This window comes from Chenopodium album, chromosome 1, assembly GCF_948465745.1.
Source record: "Chenopodium album chromosome 1, dcCheAlbu1.1, whole genome shotgun sequence".
Classification (NCBI taxonomy): domain Eukaryota; kingdom Viridiplantae; phylum Streptophyta; class Magnoliopsida; order Caryophyllales; family Amaranthaceae; genus Chenopodium; species Chenopodium album.
This window is the reverse complement of record NC_137834.1, coordinates 82,903,790-82,923,782: the sequence shown is the minus strand read 5'-3', so window position 1 is coordinate 82,923,782 and position 19,993 is coordinate 82,903,790. Positions and strand designations below refer to the sequence as shown.

Below are 19,993 nucleotides of genomic sequence, written 5' to 3'. Positions count from 1 at the left end.
TGTGCCTCTGGAACTACGTCTTGGCAGTGAGGCTGGTGCCTCGTAAGTTGAAGCCGCATGAATCAGATTTGATTTCTCATATTATCTATAGTTTATGAGGATAATTCTATTATCTTAAACTTAATGTGTAATATTCTGATTTCCATTTAATTTTGTTATGAACTTTTTCTTACACTGAAGTTACACATGATGATCAAATTTTGCATCTCGCCGTCTACATTATAAGTAATAGTTGTCTCTCTTGAATTTTTTAATCTTCAAGTACTTTTGTGATATTCAGTCACAACCCTAACAATGAAGATGGATGGTAGCGTTTTGGCAAATGAACAAGTTTTGGTGGCCGTTTTAAAATATGCTTAAGATATCATATAGAAACCGTAATCCCATTTAAAAAAAAAAAAAACAGTCACCACTAATAAAAAAAATAATAATAAAAAAAAAAAAATGTGCCTTTATCCTACAATACTCATATTGCTAACCAATAATTTCACATATTATTGCAAGTAAACATCAAAATGGTTCCAATAAGATTTCCCATACATCGATTGCAACCGAGTCATAAACTCATTACGCAGCCGCTAGCTAGGATCACAACAATGAACAACCTCTCAAGAAGTGGTAGAGAGTTGATGCTTGGAAATCAAAATACCATCATTATCAGCCCACAACCAATCACCATCATTAATCACAGCTCCAGCAAAATGAACAGAACCATGCTTTTCTCCAACACCCTTTTTATGAGACTTAACTGGGCTTGTCCCTAAAGCCCAAACCCCAATATCACAAGCATCTATCTCATCAACATCTCTAACACAACCATTCACAACAATCCCAGCCCAACCATTATCTTGGGCTATTTGGCCCAAATTCCCACCCAAAAGTGCACACCTTATGCTTCCCCCACCATCCACCACCAAGACCTTCCCTTGGTGGGCCTTGGACTCTAACAAGGCCCGGACCAAGACGTTGTCCTCGAATACCTTGACCGTTACGACGGGCCCATTAAAGGCCCGTCGTCGGCCGTAAGGTTTGAAGAGTGGTAGTAAAACCTTAAGTTCTCCTGTTGAAAGGAGGCTTGAATTTGCATCACAAATGTCTGTTGTTGCTACCATTATTTTTTTGTATTTGAAGAGTGTTTTGGGTTTTTTTTTGAGAAAGTTTGTTAGTGATAGTTGTTGGATTTGTGGTAATAGAGACGTGTAGTGTAGCGGAGTTGTTTTAGGAGAAAAAAAAGTTGCACCACACAATATAATTATTGGTTTTGTTGATTTATGTGCCTATTTTGTTGATTATTGTGGTTAAGGAGATAAGAGTGAGGACTGAGGACAAAGAGTGATGTTAGCAAATATATCACATGTTGAGCTTAATATGCCACTTGTTAGGTAGCCAAGTACCGGGAATTTAGTATTGAGAGAAGACTTTCTCGAGATGAATTTTAGATTAACTTTTGACTTATTTGATTTGACGAGTTTTATAAGAGTCGAAAGAAAAGTGATGTAGAGTATAACAATGGAGTTTAGGGATAATTCGATCTTAGAAGGGAAAGAGTATTACTGTATTATTACAGTATTAGTATTAAATGTAATACTCCCTCCGTTCCCGAATGATAGTCACTATTTTCATTTTTGGACATCCAAAATATTAGTCATATTTCACAATTTTAGGTCTCATACAATAACACAAAATGACCAATATACCCTCATTTTTTTGGATGTATTATATGTGTTTCCCAAAATACCCTCATATTTGCCTTTGTACTTGTGCCTTAATTGAATGAGTTGTCTCCCTTTATAATGACAATTAGTTTGTCTCTCTTCTTTTTGTTTTGCAAATAATTGGGTTTTAGTTCCCATGTACTTTATTTATTTCTCCTTAATTCCCGTGATTTTCACCCAAAAGTGACTATCATTCGGGGACGGAGGGAGTATGAATTACAATGGAAGTTGACAGCTTGTGTTTTTATTTAAATTGTAAATTGTACGTAATTACTTGGAAAATTTGTAAATTGCAGCCATTTAAAGTTCGTATTTTGCAAATTGCAGCCATTTAAAATTTATTTTGCAAATTGCAGCCCAAAAGTTCATATAAATTGTAAATTGCAGCCCGATTTAACTTTTTCATCGGTTGACAAGTTGAAAAATATTCGATTATGGTTTTAGGGGCCATTTTAGCCCTTAACGACTCGAATTGAGCTCGGATATAGCAAAAAAATAACGTAAATATCTCGTTTTGCGTAACAAAAATGTATCGATTTGTGAAAAACTGTAAATATGAGACACTTACACTATTTTTTTTTGCTAATTCCGAGCTCAATTCGGGTCCCTAAGGACTAAATTGACCCCTAAAACCTTAACCGAAGATTTTTTTTAACATGTAAACCGATGAAAAAATTGAATGGGACTGCAATTTACAATTTATACGAAATTTTGGGCTGCAATTTGCAAAAAAAATTTTAAATGGCTGCAATTTGCAAATTTTCCTAATTAATTAGGTAATAGTTGAATCATATCTTTGCCGTTTTAGAAGTTGCTGAGAATGCTGACTAAAGTGATACGTTATTATCCTTGATTTGATCATCTAATTAGAAGATACAATTGTGCTTGTTGTCCAAATGTTTAATCATTGTCGTCACCGAATCAATCAATCAATTAATTACATAATACTAAAACAGACACCGAGAATGACGCGTCATTCATTCCAAAAAAAAAAAAACCATTTCTAATAAAATAAAATAAAATTATTCCTACTTTAATGTTTCTATATAATCTTTTTTCATTGACAAAAGATATAGACAATAAATATACTTATGATAGAAAAAATAGATTCTTAGTATTAATATAAATATTATTTTCTAAAAATGATAATGTATTATAATAATATATTAATTTTTTTTTTTGAAAGCTAATAATATATTAATTATAATAATATCTAAACGTAATTTCTTATAAAAAAAAAAGATTCGATATACAAAGTATATATTTTTTTTCCCTCAAAAAAAAAAAAAAAAGTATATATTTTTTTTATTAGACATACAGTATTAGTATTACTTGATTTTGGGAATTTGGGTTAATTGAATTTGATCTCTTTCCAACAAATTCTTTAGCCATTAATCTTATGCCTACATACATACCTAGTGGTAATTCCGAGGATGATCCCTAGGCCGTCGGATTAGCTAAGAAATTAGTAGTAGTTTATTTGTTTTTTTGTTTTTGTTGTTGCTTTTATTTCTTTGTCTTTTTTGGTAAAAATCAAACATGGTTGAAACTAAAGCTGTCAGAAGTTGACCCGACCCGAAATATCGACTCAAACCTGATTATTAACCGACCCATCTGAACCCGAAAAAATGGTGATCCAAATCCGACCAGACCGACCTAAAACCAACCCAAGACCCGAGTTGACCCGAGTATGTGAGACCCGAACCCGAACATGAACTGACCTGGAGATGACCCGACCCAAATGTAACCCGTAAATTATTGACCTGAACCGAACCCGCCTTGAACCGAAATTGACCCAAACCCGTTTTAACCCATCAAAACCCGAATTAACCCGACTTATTACTAACCTGACCCGAATTCAACCCGACCCGTTCCTAACCCGACCCGATTTAACCCAACCTGTTACAAAACTGACCCGAAATCAACCTGACTTGTTATTGACCTGACCCTAATTCAACCCGACTTGTTATTGACCCGACCCGAATTTTACCAGACCTATTACTAACCCGACCCAAAAATTCTACCCAATCTATTACTAAGCCGACTCAAAATCAACACGGCTTGTTAATAACCTGACCTAAATTCAACCCAAATTGTTCCTGACCCGATTTCAAATCACCTTAAATGCAATTTAGACCACCTTATTATTGTTGATCAAAGAATTTTGTCGAGGGATACCAAGTCGGTCCAGGCCAGCAAAAGAAAGAAGCATCATCCTCAAATTTAAGAGTTAAATACAGTATATATTTGTTGTACGGTAATTATCTTTCTAAATTATAGACTATAATTCCCTAGTATATTGCCATATATATTATAGTCAAAGGAAATGATTAGCTTGATAAAATGATAATTATTTATTTATAGTTAGTTGAACTCGAATATGACCGAACTTAAAAACGACCGAACCTGATTGTAACCTGCAAATTTTTTACTTCAACATAACCCGACTTGACTCCGAGAATGACCCGACTTGGAAATAACCTAACCTGATTATAACCCGCAAATTATTGACTTGAACCAAACTCGACTAAAACTCAAGAATGACCCGACTTGGAAATGACTCGACCTGATTATAACCCGCAAATTTTTGACTTGAACTGAACCCGACTGAAATCCGAGAATGACCTGACCATATTCTAACATGCAAATTATTGACTTGAACCGAACCTGACTCGAACCCGTGAATCACCCTAACCCGTTTTAACTCGTGAAAACCCGAACCCGAATTAAACCCGACCTATTGTTCACCCGACCTGAATGTAACCCGACCTGTTATTAACCTAACAAAAACCCGACCAAAACTCGATAAGAAGTATGACCCGACGTGACCCGAGTCACCAAACTCAAGCATGACCCAACCAAACCCAACCCGCATAGGTTATGGAATTAACCCGAATTGACCCGACCCGACCCACTCTTACCGATCCAAACCTCACCCATTTACCCGAATTGACAGCTAGCTTTACCTGAAATCTCCAAAATTTCTCAAAAAGCGTGGATTTTATTAGCCTTCAATTTTGGAATTTTTTTTGACTTTTTTTCACTTGAAAATAAAAATTGCCGAAATGTTTACCATGGTCCCTAATATCCTCCGGGTGTTCAATTGGCTGGGTGGAACCATCCAATTGCCTTTAAACGACCAATTTACCGGTTTACAACTTGCACCGATTTCATTAACTCAAGCTTACTACGAACATTTATGACAACATATAATGATCATATATGGATCCAAACGACATTATATGACCCTGGGATGTATCCCCTAAAATCTCAATGCTTTTCGACACCAGGCCCCGAAACATTCGAAATTTCCCAAAAAGCGTGGATATTAGCCTTCAATTTTGGAATTTTTTTACTTTTTTTTCGCCCAAAAATAAAAATTGCCGAAATGTTTACCATGGTCCCAAATACCCACCGGGAGTCCAATTGGATGGGTGGAACCATCCAATTTGCCTTTAAACGACCAATTTACCGGTTTACAACTTACATCGATTTCATTAATTTAAGCCTACCACGAACATTTATGACAACAAATAATGATCATATATGGTTCCAAACGACATTATATGATCCCGAGATGATTCCTTAGAATTTCAAGACTTTTCGACACCGGGCTCGAAGACTCCAAAAAATTTCAAAAAGCGTGGATATAGCCTTCAATTTTTGAAGTTTTTGACTTTTTTTTCGCCCAGAAGTAAAAATTGCCGAAATGTTTACCATTATTTACCATGGTCTCTAATACCCTCCGGGAGTCCAATTAGGTGGGTAGAACCATCCAATTTGCCTTTAAACGACCAATTTACCGGTTTACAACTTGCGCCGATTTCATTAATTAACTAAAGCCTAACTCAAACATTTATGATAACATATAATGATCATATATATGGTTCCAAACGACATTATTGACCCCAACATTATCAACACCGGGCCCCGAAACCTCCAAAATTTCTTAAAAAACGTGGATATTAGCCTTTAATTTTGGACATTTTTTACTTTTCTTCGCCCGGAAATAAAAATTCAAAATGTTTACCATGGTCCCTAGCTAATACCCTCTGGGAGTCCAATTGGGTGGGTGAAAGTGGAACCATCCTATTTGCCTTTAAACGGCCAATTTATCGATTTTGCACCGATTAAATTAACTTAAGCCTACTACGAACATTTATGACAACATATAATGATCATATATGGTTCCAAACGACATTATATGACCTCGAGATGTATTCCTTTAAATCTCAAAACTTTTCGACACCGAGCCTCGAAACATCCCAAATTTATCAAAAAGCGTAGATTTCAATTTTGGAATTTTTCGACTTTTTATTGCCCGGAAATAAAAATGCCGAAATATTTACCATGGTCCCTTATATCCTCTGGGAGTCCAGTTGGTTGGGTGGAACCATCCAATTTGCCTTTAAACGACCAATTTACCGATTTACTACTTGCACCGATTTCATTAGTTCAAGCTTACCACGAACATTTATGACAAAATATAATGATCATATATTGTCCAAAAGACATTATATGACTCCGAGATGCATCCCCTAAAATCTCAAGCCTTTTTGACATCGGGCCCCAAACCTCCAAAATTTCTCTAAAAGCGTGGAATTTTTGGATTTTTTGACTTTTTTTCGCCCGGAAATAAAAATTGACGAAATGTTTCCCACGGTCCCTAATACCCTCTGGGAGTCCAATTGGGTGGGTGGAACCATCCAATTTGCCTTTACACGACCAATTTACCGATTTATAACTTGCACCGATTTTATTAATTCAAGCCTACCACAAACATTTATGACAACTTACAATGATCATATATGATTCCAAACGGCATAATATAACCCCGAGATGTATTTCCAAAAATCTCAAGTCTTTTCGACACCTAGCCCCGAAACTTCCAAAATTTCTTAAAAAGCGTGGATATTAGTCTTCAATTTTGGAATTTTTTGACTTTTTTTCACTCGGAAATAAAAATTGCCGAAATTTTTACCATGGTCCCTAATACCCTCCAAGAGTCTAATTGGGTGGGTAAAACCATCCAATTTGCCTTTGAACGACCAATTTACCGGTTTACAACTTGCACCGATTTCATTAACTCAAGCCTACCATGAACATTTATGACAACATATAATGATCATTTATGGCTCCAAACGGCATTATATGACCCCGAGATGTATTCCCTAAAATCTCATTTCTTTTTGACACCAGACCCTAAAACCTTCGAAATTTCTAAAAAAACATGGATATTAGCTATCAATTTTAGAAATTTTTGACTTTTTTCGCACAGAAATAAAATTTTCCGAAATTTTTACCACAATCCCTAATAACCTCTGGGAGTCCAATTGGGTGGGTGGAACCATCCAATTTCCTGTAAACGACCAATTTACCGGTTTACAACTTGCACCGATTTCATTAACTCAAGCCTACCACGACCATTTATGACAACAAATAATGATCATATATGGTTCCAAACGACATTACATGACCCCGAGATGTATTCTCTAGAATTTCAAGACTTTTAGACACAGGTCCCCGAAGACTCCAAATTTCTCAAAAAGCGTGGATATCAGCCTTCAATTTTTGAATTATATATTTTTTTTCGCCTGGAAATAAAAATTGCCGAAATGTTTACCATGGTCCATAATACCCTCCCAGAGTCCAATTGGATAGGTGGAACCATCCAATTTTCCTTTAAACGACCAATTTATTGATTTATAACTTGCACCGATTTCATTAATTCAAGCCTACCACGAACAATTTATAAAAACATATAATGATCATATATGGTTCCAAACGACATTATATGACCCCGAGATGTATCCCCTAAAATCTAAAGGCTTAAAAACAGGCCCTGAAATCTCCAAAATTTCTCAAAAAGCGTGGATATTAACCTTCAATTTTGGAATTTTTTTACTTTTTTCGCCCGAAAATAAAAATTGACGAAATATTTACCATGATCCCTAATACCCGCCGGGAGTTCCATTGGGTGGGTGGAACCATCCAATTTTCCTTTAAACGACAAAGTTACCAATTTTACAACTTGCACCGGTTTCATTAACTCAAGGCTACCACGAACATTTATGACAGCATATAATAATCATATATGGTTCTAAACGGCATTATATGACATCAAGATGTATTCCCTGGATGGAATTTCAAAAAATTTCGACACCGAGTCCCGAAACGTTCAAAATTTCGCAAAATGCGTTGATATTAGTCTTTAATTTTGCATTTTTTTGACTTTTTTCCCTCGAAAATAAAAATTGCCAAAATGTTTACCATTGTCTGTAATACCCTCCGGTAGTCCAATTGGGTGGGTGGAACCTTCCAATTTGCCTTTAAACAGCCAATTTATTGGTTTAAAAATTGCACCGATTTCATTAACTTAAGCCTACCACAAACATTTATGATAAAAAATAGTGATCATATATGGTTCCAAATGACATTACATGACCCCGAGATGTATTCCTTAGAATCTCAAGGCTTTTCGATACCGGGCTCCGAAACCTCCAAAATTTTTCAAAAAGTGTGGATATTAGCCTTTAATTTTGGAATTTTTAGTCTTTTTTCGCCCGGAAATAATATTGCTGAAATGTTTACCATGGTCCCTAATATCCTTCGGGAGTCCAATTTAATTATCGGCTTACAATTTGCACGGATTTCATTAACTCAAGCCTACTTCGAACATTTATGACAACAAATAATGATCATATATGGTTCCAAACAGCATTATATGACCCTGAGATGTATCCCCTAAAATATTAATACTTTTCTACACCGGGCTCCTAAACCTCCAAAATTTCTCAAAAAAGGTGGATATTAGCCTTCAATTTTGGAATTTTTTTATTTTTTTTTCGCCCGAAAATAAAAATTGCTGAAATGTTTACCATGGTCCCTAATACCCTCCGGGAGTTCAATTGGGTGGGTGGAACCATCCAATTTGCCTTTAAACGACCAATTTACCAGTTTACAACTTGCACCGATTTCATTAATTCATGCCTACCACGAACATTTAGGTAAAAAAATAATGATCATATATGGTTCCAAACGGCATTATATAACCCCGAGATGTATCCCATAGAATTTCAAGACTTTTCGACACCGACACCTGAAATAAACCTCCAAAATATCTCAAAAGTGTGGATATTAGCCTTCAATTTTGGAATTTTTTGACTTTTTTTCGCCCGGAAATAATAATTGCCGAAATGTTTACCAATTACCATAGTCCCTAATATCCCCAGGGAGTCCAATTGGGTGTGTGGAACCATTCAATTTGCTTTTAAACGACCAATTTATCGGTTTACAACTTGCATCGATTTACCGGTTTGCAACGGCGAATTTAATTAAGTTGCACCGAACCCGACTTGAATCGAAATTGACCCAAACTCGTTTTAACTCGTCAAAACCCGAATTTAACCCGATTTGTTACTAACTTGACCTGAATTCAACCTGACCCGTTCCTAATCTGTCCCAAATTTAACCCAACATGTTACAAACCCGACCCGATATCAACCTGACTTGTTATTGACCAACCCGAATTTGACCATACCTATTACTTACCCAACCCAAAAATTCAACCCGATTTGTTACTAACCCGACTCAAAATCAACACGACTTGTTATTGACTCGACCTAAATTCAACCCAAATTGTGTTCATGACCCGATTTCAAATCACCTTAAATGCAATTTAGACCACCTTATTATTGTTGATCAAAGCATTTTGTCTTAGGAGACCAAGTCGGTCCAGGCAGCAAAAGAAAGAAGCATAATCCTCAAATTTAAGAGTTAAATATAGTATATATTTGTTGTATGGTCAAATGAGATAATTATCTTCCTAAATTATAAACTATACTTCCCTAGTATATTGCCATATATATTATAGTCAAAGGAAATTATTAGCTTAATGAAAATGATAATTATCTATTTATAGTTAGTTGAACCCGAATATGACCATATTTAAAAAAAAAAAAAAAAAAAAAAAAAAAAAAGCCCGAATATGACCCGACTTGGAAATGACCCGACCTGATTGTAACCTGCAAATTATTGACTTGAACATAACCCGACTTGAATCCGAGAATGATTCGACTTGGAAATGACCCAACCTGATTATAACCCGCAAATATTGACTTGAAACGAACCCGACGTGAACCCGAGAATGACCCGACTTGAAAATGACCAGACCTGATTATAATCCGCAAATTATTGACTTGAACCGAACCCGACTCAAACCCAAGAATGACCCGACTTGATTCTAACCCGCATATTATTGACTTGAACCGAACCCGACTCGAACCCGAGAATTACCCTAACCCGTGAAAACCCGAATGTAACCCGACCTGTTATTAACCCGACCTTAACCTGACCCAAACCCGATAAGAAGTATGACTCGACGTGACCCGACTCAAGCATGACCCAACCCAAACCCAACCTGCATAGGTTATGGAATTAATCTGAATTGACCCGACCGGAGTTGACCCGACCCACTCTTACCCGAACTAAACCCAACCCGTTTACCCGAATTGACAGCTCTAGTTGAAACTTGAGTGGTTGATTGTAATGGGCCAAAGCCCACAATACTCGTGCTTCGAGGCTCCCTAGTTATGTGTGAGTGACTCTATATATGGTCGTATTCTAGTTACCTTTTCTTTTCTTTTCTTTTAATTTGGCCCTTTTTTGTTTCTATCTCTTTTCCTCCATTGCTTCTGCTTTCAATGTTCCTAATTCTCTCTTTATGTAAACTTCTTTTAATTTCAAACAAGCACCGCCACAGTGATGTGCAAGTAGCATGCTTTAGACGATTTACAAATTTAGTTTGAAAGATGTGTGTTGTCGCCCTTCCTTAGAGATTCTTTTATACAACAGGTACATATATAGAGATAAGTGCACTTAAGTTAATTTAATTTAGGGTTACACTACCAAACAATGACCATGTTGCTTAATTCACTTGTAATACTACCTCCGTTTCATATTATTTGCAACGATTTGACAATTGACATAAAGTAGAGAGGAAAAATGTCTAATCGTTGCAAATAATATGAAATTGCGGTAGTAGTACTTTTGGTAATGAAATTATAAGGAGATGTTAGCAAGTCTCGCCATAGTCTTTTTAAGCTATACTTAGATGTCTGATGTCTCACTAATTAAATGACTTAAAGCTTTTAGTTTCGTTTTAGAGATAATCAAACCGTTACATTTTTTTATTGGTTCTAATTCATGTATCTTTATTACTTCCATTAATCCATCAAAACAATCCAAACTTTGTGTAATCATTAAAAATTTTTAAAAAAATCCCGCTCAAATACGTACAATAGTCATACTACATTAAAAAAAAAAAAGAAAAAGAAAAAAGATGAACTAAATAGGATGTCTAAAATTTTATTCACATTATACCTAAGCTAGGTGTAATATATTGAACTTTAGACCATCCAATATCCTTTAACCTTTCTCACAAGAAAGTTGAGTATGACATCCATAATAACAAAAGGTTAGTTTTTAACTTTAAAGTGATCTAAATGTATGTATGCACTCAAACCCAACACATATTCAATTCCTTAACCCTTAAGCCAAATAACCAATAATCATCATATAATAAAGTGAACTAATTAAATCATTGAACTTGTACATAAAAAGGTGTTAGCCTATTCATTAAGTTAGGACAAAAAAAAAAAAAAACATACAAGAGATCAAATAGTAATGGAAGATAATTCTAGTACCAAAGAAAGATTATCCCATGTTAGCTCTTCAATAACACACAAAGTAGGAGACTTCTTTCATTGTCTACACCTTCCAAGGTCTCTAACAGTGCCAGCAATAATACTAGGTTGTCTTCTCTTGCTTCTCTTATGTTGTTGCTGTTGTTCCAAAAGATCCGAAAGACCTCCTAGGATGATGATGGTTAAGGTTTGATGCAATTTTCCTCGAAATTTATTCGATGTCTTAGTATTGTATTGTGATTTATTTAGAGTGTCCTTCGCTTCATCATAATTGTATTTTTTTTCTATGGCTAGCAATAAGTATGTTAGCTTTGCTGCTTTTGAGCCGGGGTTCGATTTTCTAGATGCAAGCTCTAATGGAATGACTAGCCGAAGGACAAAATTCAAGGTAGATCAAGTTTTGAAATAGGCTATATAGGTTCGACTTTGTGTCTTCACATAGTTAATTAAGGAGCTAAGGATCTAGCAATATGGCTATAGTAAGGCCTTATTATATAGAAATGTTAGGGTTTTTAAATTTTCATATGTACAAATAAACGGTTTTTTTTTTTTTTTTTTTTTTTTTTTTTTTTTTTTTTTTTTTTTTTGGGATATTAGTTTTGTTTCATTATGGTAATTAGGTTCATCTAGGTTGAGATTGGAAATTCCCTAGTATCTTGTACTTTTTTTTTTTTTTTTGAATAGTCCCTAGTATCTTGTACTTTGATCATGCATATATTGCCATTTTGTATATTGTTGATAAATGTGAAAAAAATGAAGGTGGTCTCTATAATTGATTGAAGTACTCGTATATGATTAGTAGGTTGTATCAATGAGTGTAAGTAAAGCCGTAAAAGTTTTATGAATTAAGATGAATCATATATTGAGTAATTCGAATTAATGTAAGATTGACTTTTCTTGATTGTTTTTTGAATTACAAAGTATTTTTCGGAGTGATATATATAGCTTAATTAAGCTATTTGGAATGTGATGGAATTGATTCCATTCTTTTCTTGGGTGTTGGTCTTTTTAAGTTACATGAGCTAGATATAATTCCATTCTTTACTTTGGTTCGTTAAGTTTAATTGATAACAAAGCTAACATGCATACTCTAGATTCCGATAGTGAGCTAGACTTCTCCAATTTTCTAAACACTTAAATTGATATATACAACGCCTAAAAGTGAGTCTTACATGAAATTTTAGCTGTGGTCATCGCCATATATGTAAGTCTTTCATTTTTGACACTATAAAAGCTAATTGTGAGTAACTAATTGGTTTGTGATTTGCGAGCTATAGAGTGTCACATATAACGCATCACAAGTTGATCATGTTTATTGTTAATTAACTACATGCTATTTTGAAAAATGGAAAACCTTTAGTTGGGATACGTATATTGAATTAGTACTATATAGTATATACCTAGTATATATGGTTGTTGCATGGTTCTTTTATTAATTCTTTTGTCAAGTATATTATTTCTATTGGCTATTTTAAACCTAGTACAATGTTATAAACATATGAAAGGAGGCAAGGAGCCCTATACACACATGAGTAACACATAACGTGTTGAATAGAATTATTAACCAGTTAGTTCGTAGGTTATTCAATTCACTTTTCTCTACTTTATTTCATTCATCATTTTGATTCTTCAAAGCTTGTCTTTTCTAAAATAATGGAAGAAACCATCATTCTTCTTTGAAAGAATGATGCATAGTTCTTACGCACATATATTTATCAAGCTACTAATCGCCTACTTGAGGATAGCGCACTAAATTAGCTAGTGCTTATGTTTTTTTTTTTTTTTTTTAAAAAATTGAAATTTAAGCGTTGTTTCACAACTCTATGATAAAGTTTCCATTAGAATTCTTTCAATAGACGAAAAAATACTTTTTATGGAAAACATATTTTTAGAAATTCACAATCATAGATTACTTTTCGTTGGTTTTTGGTTCCATACAAGAATAGTTACAGATAGAAAAATTAGAATTAGAAGGGAAAAAGTGAAGATGGATGAGAGGAAGTAAAAAGATAAGGAGGAGGAAAAAAGATTTGGCTTCCCTTGTTTTTCTATTTTTTTAGCTTGAATGTTAAATATGATCCTATAACCACTTTTGATAACATAAAGTATTTATACATATGATATCATATCACTTATGACTTATATGACTTATTTATATAACAATGTACTTTTTGTAGTTTATTTGTAAATTATTTCTAATGAACTGAAACTATTTTTTCCAAATAATTTTTTTTCCGATTAAAACTTATTTTTAGTGATTTTCTATTTTTTTTTATTAAAATATATTATTATTGGATCTCATTTTAAAGAACTTTTTAAAACAAATTTATGATGAAAATAGTACTGAGTTAAAAGATATTTATTAAAAGTTATAATTAATTTTGTATATAATAATAAAAGTATATCAATAATAAAACACTATAAAATATTTTTATCTTAAAAAAAATTCTATCCAAAATTTGCTTACTGGCATCCTAGGTGTCACAGTAATACCTATTTGTCGCCTACGTAGCTCGACACTTGGCGAGAAGCTGAAATGCCAAGCCAAAATTTTGTTGTTTGGCTGCGACCGGCTTTATATATTAGTGATATGATTCCATAATATTTTTAGTACATAATTGCTGCAATATAATTCATTATAAAATTTAATAAAGTCGTACACGACACGGGAGTTAAGTTAGTTGTTAAATAAACATAAATTTTGTGGACCGTGATAATGTGCGCTTGGGCTTAAGTTGGGTCAACGTGGCTTGTTACGAAGAAGAAATCTTTGGGCTTTGTTGACATTGATGCTTGGGCCTGTGTGGCAAAATCCAGCAAAGTGTGAGGCCGCGTGAGGTTGGGCATTTGGGCTTGACCAAAAGTTTTTTTTCTTTTTCTTTTAGTCTACTTCTCTCTATTATGTGAAGAATAAATGCTAGAACTAGGGATATAATTTAGGGACGGAGGGAGTACATACATGTTAATATTCAAGACAGAGTGACAAATCTAGGAAAACCATCAGTTTTATTTTGTAGGTCAAAGGTCTGAGTTCACTTTTCAAAGGTTCATCAATTAATGATTTTAAAATTCATTTAAACAAAGCTAAAGGAAGATTCATTGCAACTGAAGCGCAATTACCCTATTTTTCATTGCACAATAAAAAAGCAAAAATTAAAGAATTACAACTTAGGCTATCTTTAAGTTAGAACTTCTTTATTCTGTCAAAAAAAAAAAAAAAAAAAAAGTTAGAACTCCTTTTTATTTTTAATCATACTTCCTAACAACTTTCCCCTAATCAAAGGTTAGGGTAACATCTTTCTCCTAATCAAATATTAGGATTTCTATTAATTGTACGGACAATTAGGAATTAAAATGCATTTTTAACTATTGATTTTTTAAAAACAAATTTATATTACAAATGTGGTAACTTTAAGCTTAGCAACACTTAATAGCTGGTAGTAAACTAGTAATGGTCGACAATGTAAGTATTTTGGGAAGATAATTTTTCTCAGTGCTTGTTTGATTAGATAGAGGAACTTCGAAATGATGATTTACTTCCTAAGAATTGCAAAATTTTGTTTGGTTACGCACTTAATTTAAATATAGAAGTTCAATTTTCCATGAAAAATATCACTTATCAAGCTAGCGATAAACACAAGTTTCTACAAAGTTTCTATTAGCAATTTCGTCTAATTTATTTCATGTGAGCACAAGTTTTTACGAAGTCTCACTTCTGATAAACTCGTCTGTTAGTTCAATGTCAGATCAATTATCAACTAAAGCAGATACCAAACAATTGTACATATAATTTGTTTGTGAGAAATTCATCACGTATAAATTTATATGTCAACCAATCAACCACTAATTCTCAAAATCACCAAAGAAAAATCCAGCAAATAAAAAGATCTTTTAAGATACTACATACTTTATAAGCCAATCCATAGGTAGGGATGTCAATGGGGCGGAGGGATGTTGGCCTTCCCATCCCCACCTAACATTTTCATCCCCATCTCGCGGCGGGTCCAAAATTTATCCTTATATTTGCCACGGCGGGTAAAGCTCTAAAACCATCCCGCCCCACCCCCCATTTGGATATTCACCCCCACCTAATCCTCGCCAAAGACCTGCCTAATCCCCATCCAAAACCCACCTAATCTCTGCCTCTCAAATACGCAATCCTACATAATTAATACGAATTACCAAAAAAAAAAAAAAAATTCTTAATAATACACACGTTTTTGTTTATAATATAAGTGTAATACAAAGTATTATAATTAATACTCCCTCCGTTACGAATTACTCGCAACAATTACTAAAAATGGCTGGTACACATTACTTGCAACAAACTTATTTCTTTCCTTTTATGGTAAGTTTTTTTTGTGTGATATTACAACATTACCCTTACTTTTTTTCCTAAACACCCTAATTAAACTATTGATTTTATCTTATTAACTTAAACCCTAACATTGATTTAATCACCTCCCATCTAAATTCATCATCATCACCACCACCACCACCATCACCTTCATTTGCAACAACCACCACCACCACCGATCACTACTAACGCCGTAAATCACCGTCGTCGTCTTCTTCCTTGTCGACACCTTTGTTTTCTCTCTCTTCCTTTTGTAGATCTGACTTTTTCTGAGTTCGTTGTGCATTTGGTGGCTCGAATTTCTGGATTAGGTGCTTGGTGGGTCGAATTTCTGGGTTCGAATTCCAGGGTTTGGTGGTGCTGAGTTTGAATTTCGTGGGTGGTTTCGTGGGTTCGAATTTCTGGGTTTGAATTCGTGGGTGGTCTCGTGGTGGTGGGTTTTGGGGTTGTGGATCTGGGTTCGAGGGTTATGGGTTTCGGGGTGGGTGGTGGTGGGTTGTAGTGGGTTCGGCGGTTGTGGGTCTGGGTTCGTGGTGGTGGATTTCGGGGTTGTGGGTCTAGGTTCGTGGGTTGTGGGTTTCGGGGTGGGTTGTAGTGGGTTTGGCGGCTTCGCAGGTGGTGGTGGTGCTGGGTTTTGTTGGTGGCGCTGTTGATGTTTAAAGGTTTTGATGATGAGGAACTTAAGTTACAGCAAACTCATCTCATAAAGGCTTTACAAGTGTTTGTTTAGTTTAGGTGAAATTGATCTTGGAGCTGGAAGAAGTAACTGAAGCTAAGAAGACTTGAAGGAGTTCTTTATCAAGAAAGTTATTCAAAATAGAAGAAGAGTTCCCTCACAGGAACTGAGTTCCCTAACAGGAACGTTCCTTAATAGGAACTTGAAGATGGCTGGCTAAGATCTTTGGAGGAACTTAGTAAGCGTGAAGCCCAAGTAATCCCACCAGAACAAGAGCGCAGCGCAGCAATGTTTTAGTTAAGATTTTATCTTCTAGATTCATTGTTAAATATGTTAAGTAGGGTATGCATGGAATTTATTAGAGGCGTGACAAGTTAGCTTGACAAATAAATTAAAATCGGAAAAGATAAAAGATAGAATTCGAAAAAGATTTTCTTTAAATGATTATTTCTTAAAATCAGTTTGTTAAAAAGATATTATGCTTTTTAACTCAATCTTTCTATCTTTATTTTCAGAAAAGATTTTCTTCTAAATGATTTACATAAAAACCGTGTGAAAAGATAAGTTAAGTTTAACTTATTTATCTTTAAGAAAACCTACTTTCTATACAAGTAATACTTGTATAAATAGTAGAGAATAATAGGAGTTTAGTTTTTTGTGAGTTTTATGCGTGAAGAATTTACAGAGCTATAATTGTGTAAGTTTTCCGAGCTTATCATTTTGTCATATTAGTTTCGGGTTTCATGCATAGCTTGCCTATCATATACTAGGTGTTTGTACTTGTAATTGGTTGAGGTTATTTGGGTGAGGTTTTTTTTATTATCATTGCATACAAAGAGAGCTTCTGGTGAGAAGGGGAAAGATTTGTACTTAGGGAGTACGAGAGAGTCTGAGTGTGGGACTTAGACTGGGTAGAACAGTGTTTTGTTCTGTAGCAAGTTCATTTAGGAACTTGTGGGTAGAGACTTAATTATAATAGGTTGTAACTTGGTGTTTGCCCTATTATAGTGGAAGTGTTAGTGTTTGAAATCCCTAAGGTAGGGTCGAGGTTTTACTTCTAGTTGGGCACTAGAAGGTTTCCTCGTAAAATCCTGTGTGCATTGCATGTTCCTATCTTATTCTGTTTTATATTTGCAAAAGTAGTCATTAGGAACTCAACTACAATTCACCCCCCCCTCTTGTAGTATTCGTCTCAACTAACAATTGGTATCAGAGCAAGGTTCTCACGTGCAAGCAGATAACTTTGCTGAGTAAGTTCCTGGAGAGATGAATTACAAGGAGAAACTTGAAGAAGGGTACTCAACCCAACGTCCACCTATGTTCAATGGTAAGTTTTATGCCTACTGGAAGAACAGGATGGAGATATTCATCAAGGCTGAAAATTACCAGGTTTGGCGTGTAATTGAAACTAGTGATTTTGAAATAACTCAAACCAATGACAAACATGAGGTAGTTTCTAAATCCATTTCTGATTATGATAAAGAAGATTATCAGAAACTTGAAATGAATGCTTTAGCTATAAAGTATCTGCACTGTGGACTTGGACCCCATGAACATAATCGTATCATGGGATGCAAGTCTGCCAAACAGATTTGGGATTTGCTACAGGTAACTCATGAAGGTACTAACGAGGTAAAACGTTCTAAAATAGATTTATTGATGTCTAGGTATGAAAGGTTTGAAATGCAATCTAAAGAAACTATAGAAGAGATGTTTACTAGATTCAATGATATTATTAATGAACTGAACTCCCTTGGCAGGCATATTCCTATTGATGAACAGGCAAGGAAGATCTTAAGAAGCCTACCACAAGATGAACGCTGGAGATCCAAGGTTATTGCTATGCAGGAAGCTAAGGACTTCACCAAGTTTAATATGGAGCAACTAGCTGGATCATTGATGACTCATAAATTTCATCTGAGTTCCAATACTGAAAGTTCCAGAAGTAAAAGTCTTGCACTCAAGGCTCAAGACTCAGAAAAATCAGAAGTTGATGAGGAAGAGATGGCTATGCTAGTGAGGAAATTTAAAAAGATGATGAATAACAAGAAGTTCTACAGGAACAAGAAGTACACGAGTTCCAGAAACACAACGTGCTTCAAGTGTGGGTCAAAAGATCACTTCATTAAGGATTGTCCTGTTCAGGATGGAGAGAAAGGAAAGACAAAAGGCAAGGATTAAGCCAAAGAGTCAAAAGTCTATAAGCCTTACTTTACTAAGGACAATGTGAAGAAAGCCATGCTAGCTGCCTGGGGAGATACAGATTCAGAAGAAGAGGAGGACCAACCATCAGAAGAAACCGCTCATTTATGTCTAATGGCAAAAACTGATGAAGCTGCCAAACTAAAGGAGCTTAAGTATGAGGTATGGTTCTCTTACAATCAATTAAAACATCTGTCTAAAGAGAATCTAATAAATACTGTTTTGGAAATTCAAGAAGATTTAAAGGAATTACATAGATCCAAACAGCAAAGTGATAAAGCTTTAGTAACTTACAAAGAGAACAGTGAATGGGTTGATAACATGAAGTTTGACATTCAATACAGGTTCTTTAGTCTGTTTGATGATAATAAAATTTTAAAAGAGACTATTGAAAATCTGAAACATGATAACATACTTCTAAACGTAGAATTATCTTTGCTAAAGCTCAGTGTAGATACTCCTAACTCTGAAGTTCCTCCACTTACTGAATATCCGAATTTTGAAAAATTAAAATATGATTTGGAAGATTTAAAAACGGATAAAGCACGTCTTGAGGGGGAACTTGAGAGAGCTAGGAAAGGCAAACATCCAATAGAATATAGAGTTCCTGATTGGATCACTAAGGCTCAGACCAAGAGAACTGAAGGTTTAGGTTTTAAGAAGAAGTTCCAGAAAGAAAGAAAGTATGTCAATTTGCCTAGTAGTATTGTTTGTTATTTCTGTGGCAATACTGGACATAAGCAGGTGAAATGTCCTAAGAAAGAGAAGTGCACTCAGAAGAATGTCAAACATGTAGAACAAATCTGGGTTAAGAAAAATGAATCAACTCCTGTTACACAGGAACCCAAGGAAACCTCGGTTCCTGACTCTAACGTTTAATTCTTTTTGCAGGTTCCAGTGAGGGGGAACAACACTTGGTACCTCGACAGTGGTTGTTCCAAGCACATGACTGGAGATAAAACTAGATTTCTGTCACTGGATGCCTACTATGGTGGAACTGTGACCTTTGGTGACAATATGAAAGGTGATATAATTGCTATTAGAAAGATAGGAAGGTCACGTTCCCATGCCATTGATAATGTATTTTTAGTTGAGGGCCTCAAACACAATTTGTTAAGTATTTCACAGTTTTGTGACAAAGGTAATTCTGTCGGCTTTACTTCAAATAAGTGTAGAATCATCCACAATGACACTGGGAACATTATTTTAGAAGGAACTCGGAAAGGGAACACATATGTTGTGGATCTTAACGAGGTTCCTAACAGCAGTTTAACATGTCTTAGTGTTATTGAGGATGATCCTCTTTTATGGCACAAAAGATTTGGCCATGCAAGCTTTT

General features: G+C 34.9%; 1 pseudogene; it reads right to left on the bottom strand.

Moving 5' to 3' along the window:
• Positions 1–475: 475 nt before the first annotated feature.
• Positions 476–1,260, bottom strand: LOC145558790 (putative 4-hydroxy-4-methyl-2-oxoglutarate aldolase 3 pseudogene; annotated as a pseudogene).
• Between the last annotated feature and the right edge of the window lie 18,733 nt (positions 1,261–19,993).